At 42.7% G+C, this 12,570-nt stretch overlaps 1 protein-coding gene across 9 annotated transcripts in view; it reads right to left on the reverse strand.

Annotated features, from left to right (window-relative positions):
* Window positions 1–12,570, reverse strand: part of LOC137518080 (uncharacterized) — an 83,799-nt gene that overhangs the window by 35,032 nt on the left and 36,197 nt on the right. For 7 of the 9 annotated variants that reach the window (XM_068235365.1, XM_068235360.1, XM_068235362.1 and 4 more), the window contains one exon: window positions 10,633–10,723. The gene's annotated coding sequence lies outside the window, so the exon portion shown is untranslated. Of the gene's footprint in view, window positions 1–2,544; window positions 2,584–10,632; window positions 10,724–12,570 lie in introns of all 9 variants that reach the window. The other 2 variants (XM_068235364.1, XM_068235363.1) reach the window with 1 other exon arrangement.

Here is a 12,570-nt window from a genome sequence, read left to right on the forward strand (position 1 = left end):
CAAAATGTTGTCAGAACTGGAATGGATCATTGTCAGAAGAAAATGGTGCACTTCTGAGAGGAACTGATGGCAAGGTAACTATGTAATGTTCATTTGAAGTTACCTCATGTGTTTATTTTAAATAATTTTTCTCAGTACAGGTTCCCTTTAAACAAAATTAGGCAGGTGCATACATTTGGGCACCACAAAAAAGAAATGAAATCAATATTTAGTAGATCCTCCTTTTGCAGAAATGACAGCCTCTAAACGCTTCCTGTAGGTTCCACTGAGAGTCTGGATTCTGGTTGACGGTATTTTGGACTATTCCTCCTTATAAAACATCTCTAGTTCATTCAGGTTTGATGGCTTCCGAGCATGGACAGCTCTCTAACTCACACCACAGATTTTCAATTATATTCAGGACTGGGGACTGAGATGGCCATTCCAGAACGTTGTACTTGTTCCTCTGCATGAATGTCTTAGTGGATTTTGAGCAGTGTTTAGGGTCGTTGTCTTGTTGAAAGATCCAGCCCCGGCGCAGCTTCAGCTTCAGCTTTGTCACTGATTGCTGGACATTGGTCTCCAGAATCTGCTGATACTGAGTGGAATCCATGCATCCCTCAACTTTGACAAGATTCCCAGTCCCTGCACTGGCCACACAGCCACACAGCATGATGGAACCACCACCATATTTTACTGAAACAGGTATTTTTCTTGGAATGCTGTGTTCTTTTTTTCTCCATACATAACACCTCGTTATGCCCAAATAACTCAATTTTAGTTTCATCAGTCCACAGCACCTGTGCGTTAGCATACCTCAAGCGGCTCTGTTTGTGCTGTGGGCGGAGAAAAGGCTACCTCTCGCATACAGCGTCTCCTTGTGTAAAGTGTGACATCTATCCTGTGCTGGTGTGACATCATATCATGTGATGTGTGTTGGTGTGACATCATATCCTGTGCTGGTGTGACATCATATCATGTGACGTGTGTTAGCGTGACATTATATCATGTGATGTGTGTTGGTGTGACATCATATCCTGTGCTGGTGTGACATCATATCATGTGATGTGTGTTGGTGTGACATCATATCCTGTGCTGGTGTGACATCATATCATGTGACGTGTGTTAGCGTGACATTATATCATGTGATGTGTGTTAGTGTGACATCATATCATGTGACGTGTGTTAGTGTGACATCATATCATGTGATGTCATGTTAGTGTGACATGCACTCAGTGTTACAGAGTACCCAGCATGTGATGCCCTCAGTATGCGATGATTGCTGTAGCTGTGCTGTAATGACTTTCACCAGCAGAGAGTACATTGGTTTACAAATAGCAGAAGAACACATGAGAATCTTCCAGGGCGGTTCTTCCACTTGCCCTAAACAGAAACACATTTTCTTTTGTCCTCAACAAAAACAAGATGTGACAATGATGTGCTGTGACTCTGCTGTACAGAAAACTGTCTGTGTTCCCCCAGCGGTGTTCAGACATGTCATCATTCCTGGCAAGTCTGTATAGCCATTTCTGAAAGCTGCCAATCAATTTATTGTTACACTATTGTAAAAAAAAATGTTAAATTCAAAATGTATGTGTATGTCTACCTTTCAAAATATACATTTGTTTCAGAATAAAATGCACTACAAATGACTTTTTTCCTTTCTTACTGTCACTAACAGTAAGTAAGAATATGGCAGGTTTTAGACTAGTACATCTCCCCACGGGGATTCTCAGGGTTTTCTTTATTTAAAAAAGAGTTACTGAACATCAATTACTCTGTCCAACGCGTAAATATATCCAGGGGCAAAACTAGAAATCACTGGGCACCCCTGCAAAACTTTGAATGGGGCCACCTCCCGCCACAACAAATCTACAAATCTTTGTCTGCAAAACTATGTATGATTCCCTATTAGTGGCTGAGCAGATGCAGTCATTAGAACAATTGTGCAGAGAGCAGAACGTTTTTTCTTTCCTTGCCCTTTGTTGTCAGTCTCTCAAGACGGGGTCCCTGTGGCTTCTGGGCCCCCCTGCAGCTGCACCTCTTGCAGGGTCTATTGCTGCGCCCCTGCGTATATCCCGGTCAGACGCAGGACTAGCCGAATGGCAGCTCTCCCTGCTGCCGTAAAACTCTCCGGCGGCGTTAAATACTATTCCCCCTCCGAGTTGTTGCAACTTGGAGGGAGATGTAATCCGGGGTCTGGCCACCGTTGGAGCCCTGAATTACCCTCACACTCACTGCGCAGTATTATATCACTGCTATGGGGCGCCTAGTTTTGGCGCTAGGCGCAGTGCACCATAACAACCTGCTTTGTTTCCAACTGCCAAAATAGAGTGCAAGCGAGTAGGGAGCCTGGCATGGCTGACATCTTTTCCATAGAGTACTTTTCTCAAGAATAAAGGAAATACAGAGAGCGAATCCCCCATGAGGAGATGGACTAGTCCAAAACCTGTCAGATCTGTCAGATTAATACTACTACAGCGAGCGACAGCAACATAGGAGGAAAGTAATTTATGGTGCATTTTTCTCTGGGAGAAAAGTACTTCATGTAAGTATGTATTTTACCTTTTACAATTTCTCGCGATAGAGGTCCTTTAAATCCAACTAAAGAAAAAACAAAAACCAATCAAATTTAAAAAGAATTGTTGAGATATTGCTGCATGTGTTGCCTAATTCTATAGCATATGGAATCTGACTACTGACAGCCCTGGACTCACCCCGTAACATGTATATCCAGTCAGTCTCGTCACACAACCTCTAATCAGAAGCAGATTTGTATTGTCTGCCTCGTCACCTCCCAAATATTCTGTATTAACAAATGTCTCTGAACCCCAAGTTCTCCCTCCAGACTGGGAATAATATGAATAATAGAGACGATCTCCGCCCCCTCCTCCTCCATCCTGATTCCCACAAACCACAGGCATCCCGGCTCCACCAGGGCTCAGACATCCGGCAGACAGCAAACGCTGTGTATGAATATATATATATATATATATATATATATATATATATATATATATATATATACAGTGGTGTGAAAAACTATTTACCCCCTTTCTGATTTCTTATTCTTTTGCATGTTTGTCACACTTAAATGTTTCTGCTCATCAAAAAACGTTAACTATTAGTCAAAGATAACATAATTGAACACAAAATGCAGTTTTAAATGACGATTTTTATTATTTAGTGAGAAAAAAACCTCCAAATCTACATGGCCCTGTGTGAAAAAGTGATTGCCCCCCTTGTTAAAAAATAACTGAACTGTGGTTTATCACACCTGAGTTCAATTTCTGTAGTCACCCCCAGGCCTGATTACTGCCACACCTGTTTCAATCAAGAAATCACTTAAATAGGAGCCATCTGACACAGAGAAGTAGACCAAAAGCACCTCAAAAGCTAGACATCATGCCAAGATCCAAAGAAATTCAGGAACAAATGAGAACAAAAGTACTGTAATTGAGATCTATCAGTCTGGTAAAGGTTATAAAGCCATTTCTAAATCTTTGGGACTCCAGTGAACCACAGTGAGAGCCATTATCCACAAATGGCAAAAACATGGAACAGTGATGAACCTTCCCAGGAGTGGCCGGCAGACCAAAATTACCCCAATGAGCGCAGAGAAAACTCATCCGAGAGCTCACAAAGGACCCCAGGACAACATCTAAAGAACTGCAGGCCTCACTTGCCTCAATTAAGGTCAGTGTTCACAACTCCACCAGAAGAAAGAGACTGGGCAAAAACGGCCTGCATGGCAGATATCCAAGGCGCAAACCACTTTTAAGCAAAAAGAACATTAAGGCTCGTCTCAATTTTGCTTAAAAACATCTCAATGATTGCCAAGACTTTTGGGAAAATACCTTGTGGACCGACAAGACAAAAGTTGAACTTTTTGGAAGGTGCGTGTCCCGTTACATCTGGCGTAGAAGAAACACAGCATTTCAGCAAAAGAACATCATACCAACAGTAAATTATGGTGGTGGTAGTGTGATGGTCTGGGGTTGTTTTGCTGCTTTAGGACCTGAAAGGCTTGCTGTGATAGATGGAACCATGAATTCTACTGTCTGCCAAAAAATCCTGAAGGAGAATGTCCGGCCAACTGTTCGTCAACTCAAGCTGAAGCGATCTTGGGTGCTGCAGCAGGACAATGACCCAAAACACACCAGCAAATCCACCTCTGAATGGCTGAAGAAAAACAAAATGAAGACTTTGGAGTGGCCTAGTCAAAGTCCTGACCTGAATCCTATTGAGATGTTGTGGCATGACCTTAAAAAGGCAGTTCATGCTAGAAAACCCTCAAATAAAGCTGAATTACAACAATTCTGCAAAGATGAGTGGGCCAAAATTCCTTCAGAGCGCTGTAAAAGACTTGTTGCAAGTTATCGCAAATGCTTGATTGCAGTTATTGCTGCTAAGGGTGGCCCAACCAGTTATTAGGTTCAGGGGGCAATTTCTTTTTCACACAGGGCCATGTAGGTTTTGAGGGTTTTTTCTCACTAAATAATAAAAATCATCATTTAAGGCTTCTTGCACACTGCAACCGATTCCGATTCAGATTCCGCTTTTTAATCTGTTTTTACATCCGATTCAGATTCTGATTTGCAGTGTGCAGGGAGCAAACTGCAAATCGGAATCTGAATCGGATGTAAAAACAGATTAAAAAGCGGAATCTGAATCTGAATCGCTTGCAGTGTGCAAGAGACCTAAAACTGCATTTTGTGTTCAATTAGGTTATCTTTGACTAATAGTTAACAGTTTTTGATGAGCAGAAACATTTAAGTGTGACAAACATGCAAAAGAATAAGAAATCAGGAACGGAGCAAATAGTTTTTCACACCACTGTATATATATATATATATATATATATATATATATATATACATACACACACACACATTATTTAAATGTATGAATATTTATTATTTTATCTTTTATTTATGTACAAATAACAAATGGTGCACGGAGCCGCCCGCTACAGTGTTCAAAACTCTATTTAACGTTTTAACATTAAAACGCAACATAGCGTTTTGAACATGCGCCATTTTTTTCCGGCGCCATTTTTTACTGTACGCGTTCTGCCATATATAACCCTCCTGCACAGCTAAGGCAATTCATGCATTATCAGCATTCAGAACGTGAACCTTCAATCCACTGGAACTGCAGCCATCACCCCATCAAGGAGATGAATCATATAAATATAACAAAGAAATACTTCCAAATCAATCATAAAGCTATTATCCTTAATGGGGGATCTACCCCACTCTACCTGCAGAACTTGATTACTTTTGTTAAATGGTACTGAAACTCTGTGTTATGGTGTCACTTGGGCAGACTTTTTGGCTCTTGGCCACAGACTATATTGGTTATAGCTATTACCATAGGCAAGTTTAGGGGTGCCCAGAATCCCCCTCAGACTGATTCAGACTGGAGCTGGTGCAGTGCTTGGGGAAAGGCACAAGTTGAGACACCAGAATGTCTGCAGACGTCCTGCAGTTCACAGCAATGTGCTGTTGCTCGCATGTGCCGCCCTTTCTTGCCATAAAACTTGAAGAGAAAAGCTGGCACTAGATGCTGGCTGGAAGCTTACTGGCTCCACTGGATCATGTACCAGCAACAACCTGCTCTCAGAATTACAATAGTCATTTGGCAAATGACGAGAGAAGCGAGGCACTGTAAATTGCAAATAGGCACCTTTCATCTTGGTGCACAGACATCGGGACATGCAGTGGGGGTGAAGAATCCCCCCTCAGACTGGATCAGACTGGAGCCGGTGCAGTGTTTGGGGACAGGCGCAAGTTGAGACACCAGAATGTCTGTGCTGCCCTGTCTTTATTGGCTACCGTTGACTTTGGATGGAGCAGCAGCGTATGTACAGAGCATGGAGCAGAGCACAGAGGCAGGTATGAGCACTGCCCTGTGCCCCGGCTCTGTGCTAGTAAAGAAGGAAGTTAGGAATGGATCTTGCAGAAGGCTTCGCTTCCCCTTTCTTAACAGATGTCGGCTGTCCTCATTATTATCTGTATTCACTGCCTGCTGTAACACCAAACTGAATATGCTGCAGAGGCCATCGGATACAGATAACGTAATAATCACCCCTGCAAGGAAGGAGAGAAACCCTTTTTTAGGAGCAGGAGGGGGCGCAGCGCACGAGGGAGGAGCAGCGGGCACACAGCGGCAGGGAGGGGGACGCATTTCCCACTCCCTCACCTAGAGCCCTCCCTTCAGTGCTCCCCCCTCTAGTAATTTACACAGCGGGGCGGGCAGGCAGGGGGTGCTAACTCACCTCTTCCTGGCTCCATGCAGCAACGTCTGCCTAATGCCGCTCACTGTACTTCCAGTAACCTACCTATTTAATCTAAAACAGTCTAGCTTGCAACCCTGTATTGATCTGAGACATATCTATCCACTTTGAGTCCTATAGAAGGAAAGCGCTTTACAAATGTTATTGTATTATTGTACTGAATTGGCTGGAAGCAGAACTGTGTGTTTACATTGTAATTATTGCACGACTGCTGCCCAAAGCCATCAGTAATTGGCTCCCTTTACACACGACAGAATATGTGTGCATTTTCCGTCGGCATCGCATTTGACACGCGGTGTTGTGCAAATTTTCTGCAGAGAAACAAAATGGGCCTACGTATATGCTTTTTTTTTTTTAAACAGACATGTGAACTGCCTACAGTGCAAATCAATGGGAAAGTATGCATGCACATTTGAAGTTAATTACATAGTAATACATGTAAATTAAGCATTTTGGGAGTGGGTGAAAACGTGTTCGCTATACTTCTAATGAAAGTCAATGGAGAACCAGATTTCTGCCAAAATTCTCATTTTCGCGTTTGCATTTTCGCACGCGTGGAAAATAAAACCTTTACTTCTTGCAACATAAAATTTCACACCACATTCGAAAAAGCCCATGCGAAAAAGTCGTTTGCAATGATGATGCCTAGGGGCTTAAAGGGCAAATGTAGTGAAAATAACATAATTAATAACATTGCTTATTTTTGCAATATACATTTATAGATTATTTAGTCAGTGTTTGCCCATTGTAAAATCTCTCCTCTCTCTGATTTACCTTCTGACGTTTATCACAGGTGGTGACATCTTTAGTCCTGCCAGGTGATCTGTACGGAATGTTCGTTTACTGAGAGTTCAATGCAAAGGGAGATATTGCTTGCTTGGCAGTTGGAAAAAAAACGTTATTTCCCACAATCCAATGGTTCACAGACAGAAAACTGTCAGGGCCATGGTCATGACATCACACTGTAGGAGGGGTTTCATCACAGTATCAGCCATATAGAAACCCCCCCCCCCAATGCCCTCCCCCCACCCCCCCACCCCCGATGATCTTTTCAAAAAAATATATGAAGATTTCTTGTGGGAAAGGGAGTAATCTACTGATTGGAATGCAGTTCAATCCTGAGTTAAAGTTCCTCTTTATAGTGTGTATGAGCCTTAACCCTTTATGGAACATTCCCTCCCGCCCCCTTCCCCAAACACAGACGCAGCTACAGATTATTTATGTTTAGTTAATGCAGGGAATGAAAGTTGGGGAATTTTCCGTCCCTCCCCCCACCTCTCCGGCGTGTGGTTTTATAAGATGGGTGATGCTATATTTGGCGCGGACCTGCAGCGAGCGCAGTACCTAGTGTATGTTTTTGGTTTAGTCAGGAGGAGGAATCTGCTGATGGCTGAAATACTGAGCTCCTAATGAGAGTGTAGAAATGTATGTGAATCACAGAGTTATTTGTGCCGCTGCCTCCGGGAACTTCTGCTGCTCCGTACAGAGAACTCGTCATTAGGAATGGAGAAATTAGCAGCCACTTCCTGGCAGGTAGGACAGATCTATCCTGGAATGGAAGAGGCCTGTCTGAGAAACCATCAAAGAAATCACTGGAGTCATCGGGAAAGGACCCGTGTTGCTTGCGAATTTTCACGTATTTACGATTTCGAGAAAATGTTTGCAAAAATAGCTTGTATTTTTTGCTTTTTTAGGAAAGCATGAAAAATATTTTACCCCAATAATTCGCAAAAAGGGCAAAAATACAAAAAACTAAATTTTTCCTAGAAAATTTTTACCCCAAAAATTCAGAAATTCAGAAAAGAGAAAAGCATAAAAAACACAAAAAATAAGACTTATTTTCAATGGCATTGTCGCTCGAAAATCGAATTTAACATTATTTTTGTGAAAATGAATGCGAAAAGAATATTGGCATTTTCGCTCATCAGTAAGTACTGCTAGCGTTTTGTGATTGCTGGAAGGACAGTGGAGAATAAGGCCCGTTTTCATCAAGTCTGAATATGCAGCGTTTCACCGCATGTGAGCCGGACAGGGAAACGCTGTCTATTCAGACAATAGCTTGCTGTCCGAATCCCATGCCGTGATCGGTGAATAGGAACATGGGTTCCCAAAGCCGATCAAAGTGCAAAGTGACATCAGTGAGATGTTGTTGTTTATTCACAAAATGAAAGTAAACCACAAACACATCACTTCCTGTTTACTGTTCACAGTACACAGGATAAAGTTTGGAGACATCTAGTGGCCAAAAGGAAAAAGACATTTAAAACACATTAAGATACATTAAAAAAATAAATACCCCGATAGTTATTAATCCTTTAATCACCAAAATAAAGAACTTGTAAAAAAAACCCACAGCATTTAAAAAAACAATACATAAATAGTTACCTTAGGAACTGACTGTTATTTTTGCAAATAAGGCCTTGTAATTATTGAAATAGTAAAACAAAGAAAAACAACAAAAATTTACACTTTTATTTCCAAATAAAATATTGTTGCCATACATTGTACTAGAGACATAATTTAAATGTTGCAATAACCGGGACAAATGAGTAAATAAAATGTGTGGGTTTTATTTACAATAGAGCATTTTATTTTAAAACTATAATGGCTAAAAACTGAGAAATAATGATTTTTTTTAATGTTCTTGTTTTCATTCCCTTTCAAATGAATCTAAAGTAATTCTTAGAAAAAAGTATCACCCAAAGAAAAATTATTCTGAGGTGAAAGAAAAAAAAAACAATCTATAGATCATCATTTCGATGTGTGATTAAGTGATTGGTGAATGAATAAAAATAGTATTTGTTATGTGAAAATTGCTGTAGTTTTTAAGTGGAAATAACCTGTGGTAGGGAAGTGGTTAAAAATCTGATGCAAAAATTTGCATTAAATATGCAGTTCACATATGCAAATTCATATGCAAAATGCACAGTATACTAGTGGAAATAGGCCCTTCTGCATTGTTGCTATTTCGCGTTCACCGCACATCTATTGAAAGTCAATAGCATTGAATTTGATGTGTTGTAGTGAGAATTCTTACATCTGATTTTTCTGCAGAAAAAAGTAAATGTAAATAGGAATTTTTGCCTTCCAAATGAGAAAATTTGCATACAAATGTAATGTTAAAGGGAACCAGAGATGCCAGCAAAAAGAAGTTATACATACCTGGGGCTTCCTCCAGCATCGCTCCCACACCGCCGTCCTCCGCTTCCTGTTTCAACCAGTTCCGGGTCCTGTCGTTTCGGCTAGTCGGCGGCAGCACGTGGCCAATTGTCTGCATCACAGGGGCTCCCGGCATACTCTTACGCGTGCAGCTGCATACTGAGCAGCGGCACGCGCAAGGGTATGCTGGGAGCCCCTGTGATGCGGACAATTGGCCGCGTCCGCCGGAAGTGACGGGACCCGGTACCGCTGATCCAGGAAGCGGAGGATGGCGGCGTGCGAGCGATCCAGGCTTATGGGGCTGGAAGAAGCCCCAGGTATGTATGACATATTTTTTCTTTTTTTGTGGCCGGCGTCTCTGGTTCCCTTTAACTTCTTAAGGACCCCTTCACCCCAATGTGTGTGGCCGCGGTGGCAGCTCCAGGACCGCCTAACACCAATTGCCGTAAAGTCCTGGGGCTAGCTTTTGCAGGGGATCACAAGCGCAGCTGCGCGCACATCCCCGTTTGGTAGGCGGAGCTCCTCTCCACCTTCAGTCTCGCAGACTGTTAGACGGCGAAACAGACGTCTAATTAGCATGTACAGTGCTGCTATCTACAGCAGCGATGTACTGGGGACAGCCGTGTGACAAGGCTGTCCCCCTGGGAGACCTGACAGTGATCGGCTGTCATAGGCTGAAGCCTATGACAGCCGATCATGCTGATTGGCTGGCGGGGGGAAGGAGGGGGAATATATAAATAAAAAAACACAGGAAAATGTATTAAAAAATAAACAAATAAATAATAATAAATAAATAAACAAACATCCGGGGGGCGATCTAACCCCACCAACAGAGAGCTCTCTGAAAAGGAGAGGGGGGGAATCACTTGTGTGCTGAGTTGTGCGGCCCTGCAGTGAGCTCTTAAAGCTGCAGTGGCCCGTTTTGTAAAAAAATAGCCTGGTCTTTAGGGGGGGGGGGGTCGGGGTTGAAGCCTGTGGTGCTGAAGTGGTTAATCACATACAAATTCATGTAAATTAATTTCATTGATATGCATGGAAAAAACAGAATGCAAAAATTGCATAAAGAACGCAAACAAAAAAGAGGAATCAAATCCCCCCCAAAAAAACACAAAATGAAGTCACAAATTTGAAAAAAATCTGAAAATCGCAGGGTTAAATATGCCTTAAATAAGAACATAATCTGGAATCTCTCTCACCTGCCTTCTCTGCAAATCAGGACAGAAGTGTCAGAATATGAGTCAATTTCTCCAATAAATCAATATGACACAGAAATATGACGGACGACACCTGTAAGAGAGCAGGGCAAGTCACTGCACACAGGGAATGTGAATACACAACATCTATATATATTATGCAGTAAACAGAGCTACTGTGTCTGCCAATCCGGGCGGAGGCAGACGGGGTGTAAAATATCCCAATATATGAACAGGCAGACGGCAATGGTTACACAGTGGGGTTCCACTTCTATATTGGGGTCTGCAGACTGAATGCCGGATAGTCTTGAAGGCTCTATTTATATTTTGAAATATAAATGATTAAAATAGGACAGCACGTCTTGCAGCGTGGTGGTCCCAGGTTAAAAAAAAGTTATAATAGCTATTGACCCCCAAATATACAGTACGTAAACCCCTTTTTTCTAAAACAGGTCCTTATGTCCCCATTTTCTTCTTTTCACCTGGTCTGCTTGCCTTTACTGACCTGCAAAAGCTGTGCAGTGCCAGCAGGATCATGGGAAGTTTTTATTTTAGCTACAGTAACAAGCTTTTCCCAGAATGAAAATACCAGAAAGCTTCCTATTTCAGATACAATAGGGACACTATGACCAGAATGTAAATTAATCCTTTACCCCTCCCTTTGAAAAGTTTTACGCAGTGAAGTAAGCCTGTTGTCTAGGTGATGTTTGCTGTGGGAAGGACAGTAAGCTGTTGCAGTATGGAGGAAAAATTAACACTGTGAGCTGGGTTGAAAAAAAAGAAAAGGGCAGAAGTGATGTCACTTTTGACGTCACAGAGACACAGTTAGGATGGAAACCAGCAAAATATATATATAAAACAGCAGGATAGGTAAATTACAGTAATTTCTTATTGGATCATTTTTTTTTTCAGTTAATATGGAGTCGTGCACTTGTACCCACATCGTAAGATTGCAGAAATGATCGGGCGTCGCTCAAAAAAATGGCCGTCATTGGAAGAATCATGCTAGGGGCATTGCTAGGATCCTATGAGATCCAGGGCACTTTTGGGCGCTCCAGACAAAATGGGTGGGGCCATGCACCAGAATGTGGGTGTGGTCATGGGTGGAGCCAAATTTTCATGAACTTAACAGTGATCTAAGTAGGCCTGCCCAGCAAAATGTTGGATGAAGCTCCCTTTCCATTAATGCAATAAATAAATAAATGCTGCATATCACATAAAAAAGAAGTACCACTAGGCAGAGTTACTTGGCTTCTGTGCTGGCTGGTCCGGCTTTTTACTAGGCTGGCTGGCCTGCTGCTACATTATCTGGCAGTTCCCCCATAGCATTCCCTGACCTTCTAGTGGACCCCCTCCCATGCTCCCATGGGCCTCCCATTGATGCACCACAACTCCCAGCATGCCCCCATAGAATAACCACAGCTCCCTGCATGACCCCTTAGATGAACCACTGCACCCAGCATAATCCCCATTGATGCATCATAGCTCCCTCCTAGCATACCCGCCATTGAGGCACCATAGATCCTAGCATGCCCCCATAGAGGCTCCACAGCTCTGACTCTGCCTGGGGGACATCCGGGGCACCCCAGAATAGATCCATGGTAAGTGCCTCTGATCTTTGGGACTAGCAACGCCACTGAATCACGCACAAAATCACAAGGTGGGAACAAGCTTTTAGCATCCCAAGCCTGAGTATACAGAGGACCCAGTCATGTGAGATCTGCAGATCTTACCAATATGCACAGATCTCGAAAATTTTAGGAAAAATAGTTTGATGTCTTATTGCCCGTCCCTGTGAATGCCCCCGCTTCCTGCTCTTCTCCTGACGTTGGCTTGTCCCTGTGCGCGCCCCTGCTTCCTGCTCTTATCATAGCGTCAGCACGTCCCTGTGCGTGCCCCCACTTCCCACTGTTGTCATGACATCAGCACGTCCCTGTGCAT

The sequence above is a fragment of the Hyperolius riggenbachi genome, chromosome 5 (genome assembly GCF_040937935.1).
Source record: "Hyperolius riggenbachi isolate aHypRig1 chromosome 5, aHypRig1.pri, whole genome shotgun sequence".
In the NCBI taxonomy this organism is placed as follows: Eukaryota; Metazoa; Chordata; class Amphibia; order Anura; family Hyperoliidae; genus Hyperolius; species Hyperolius riggenbachi.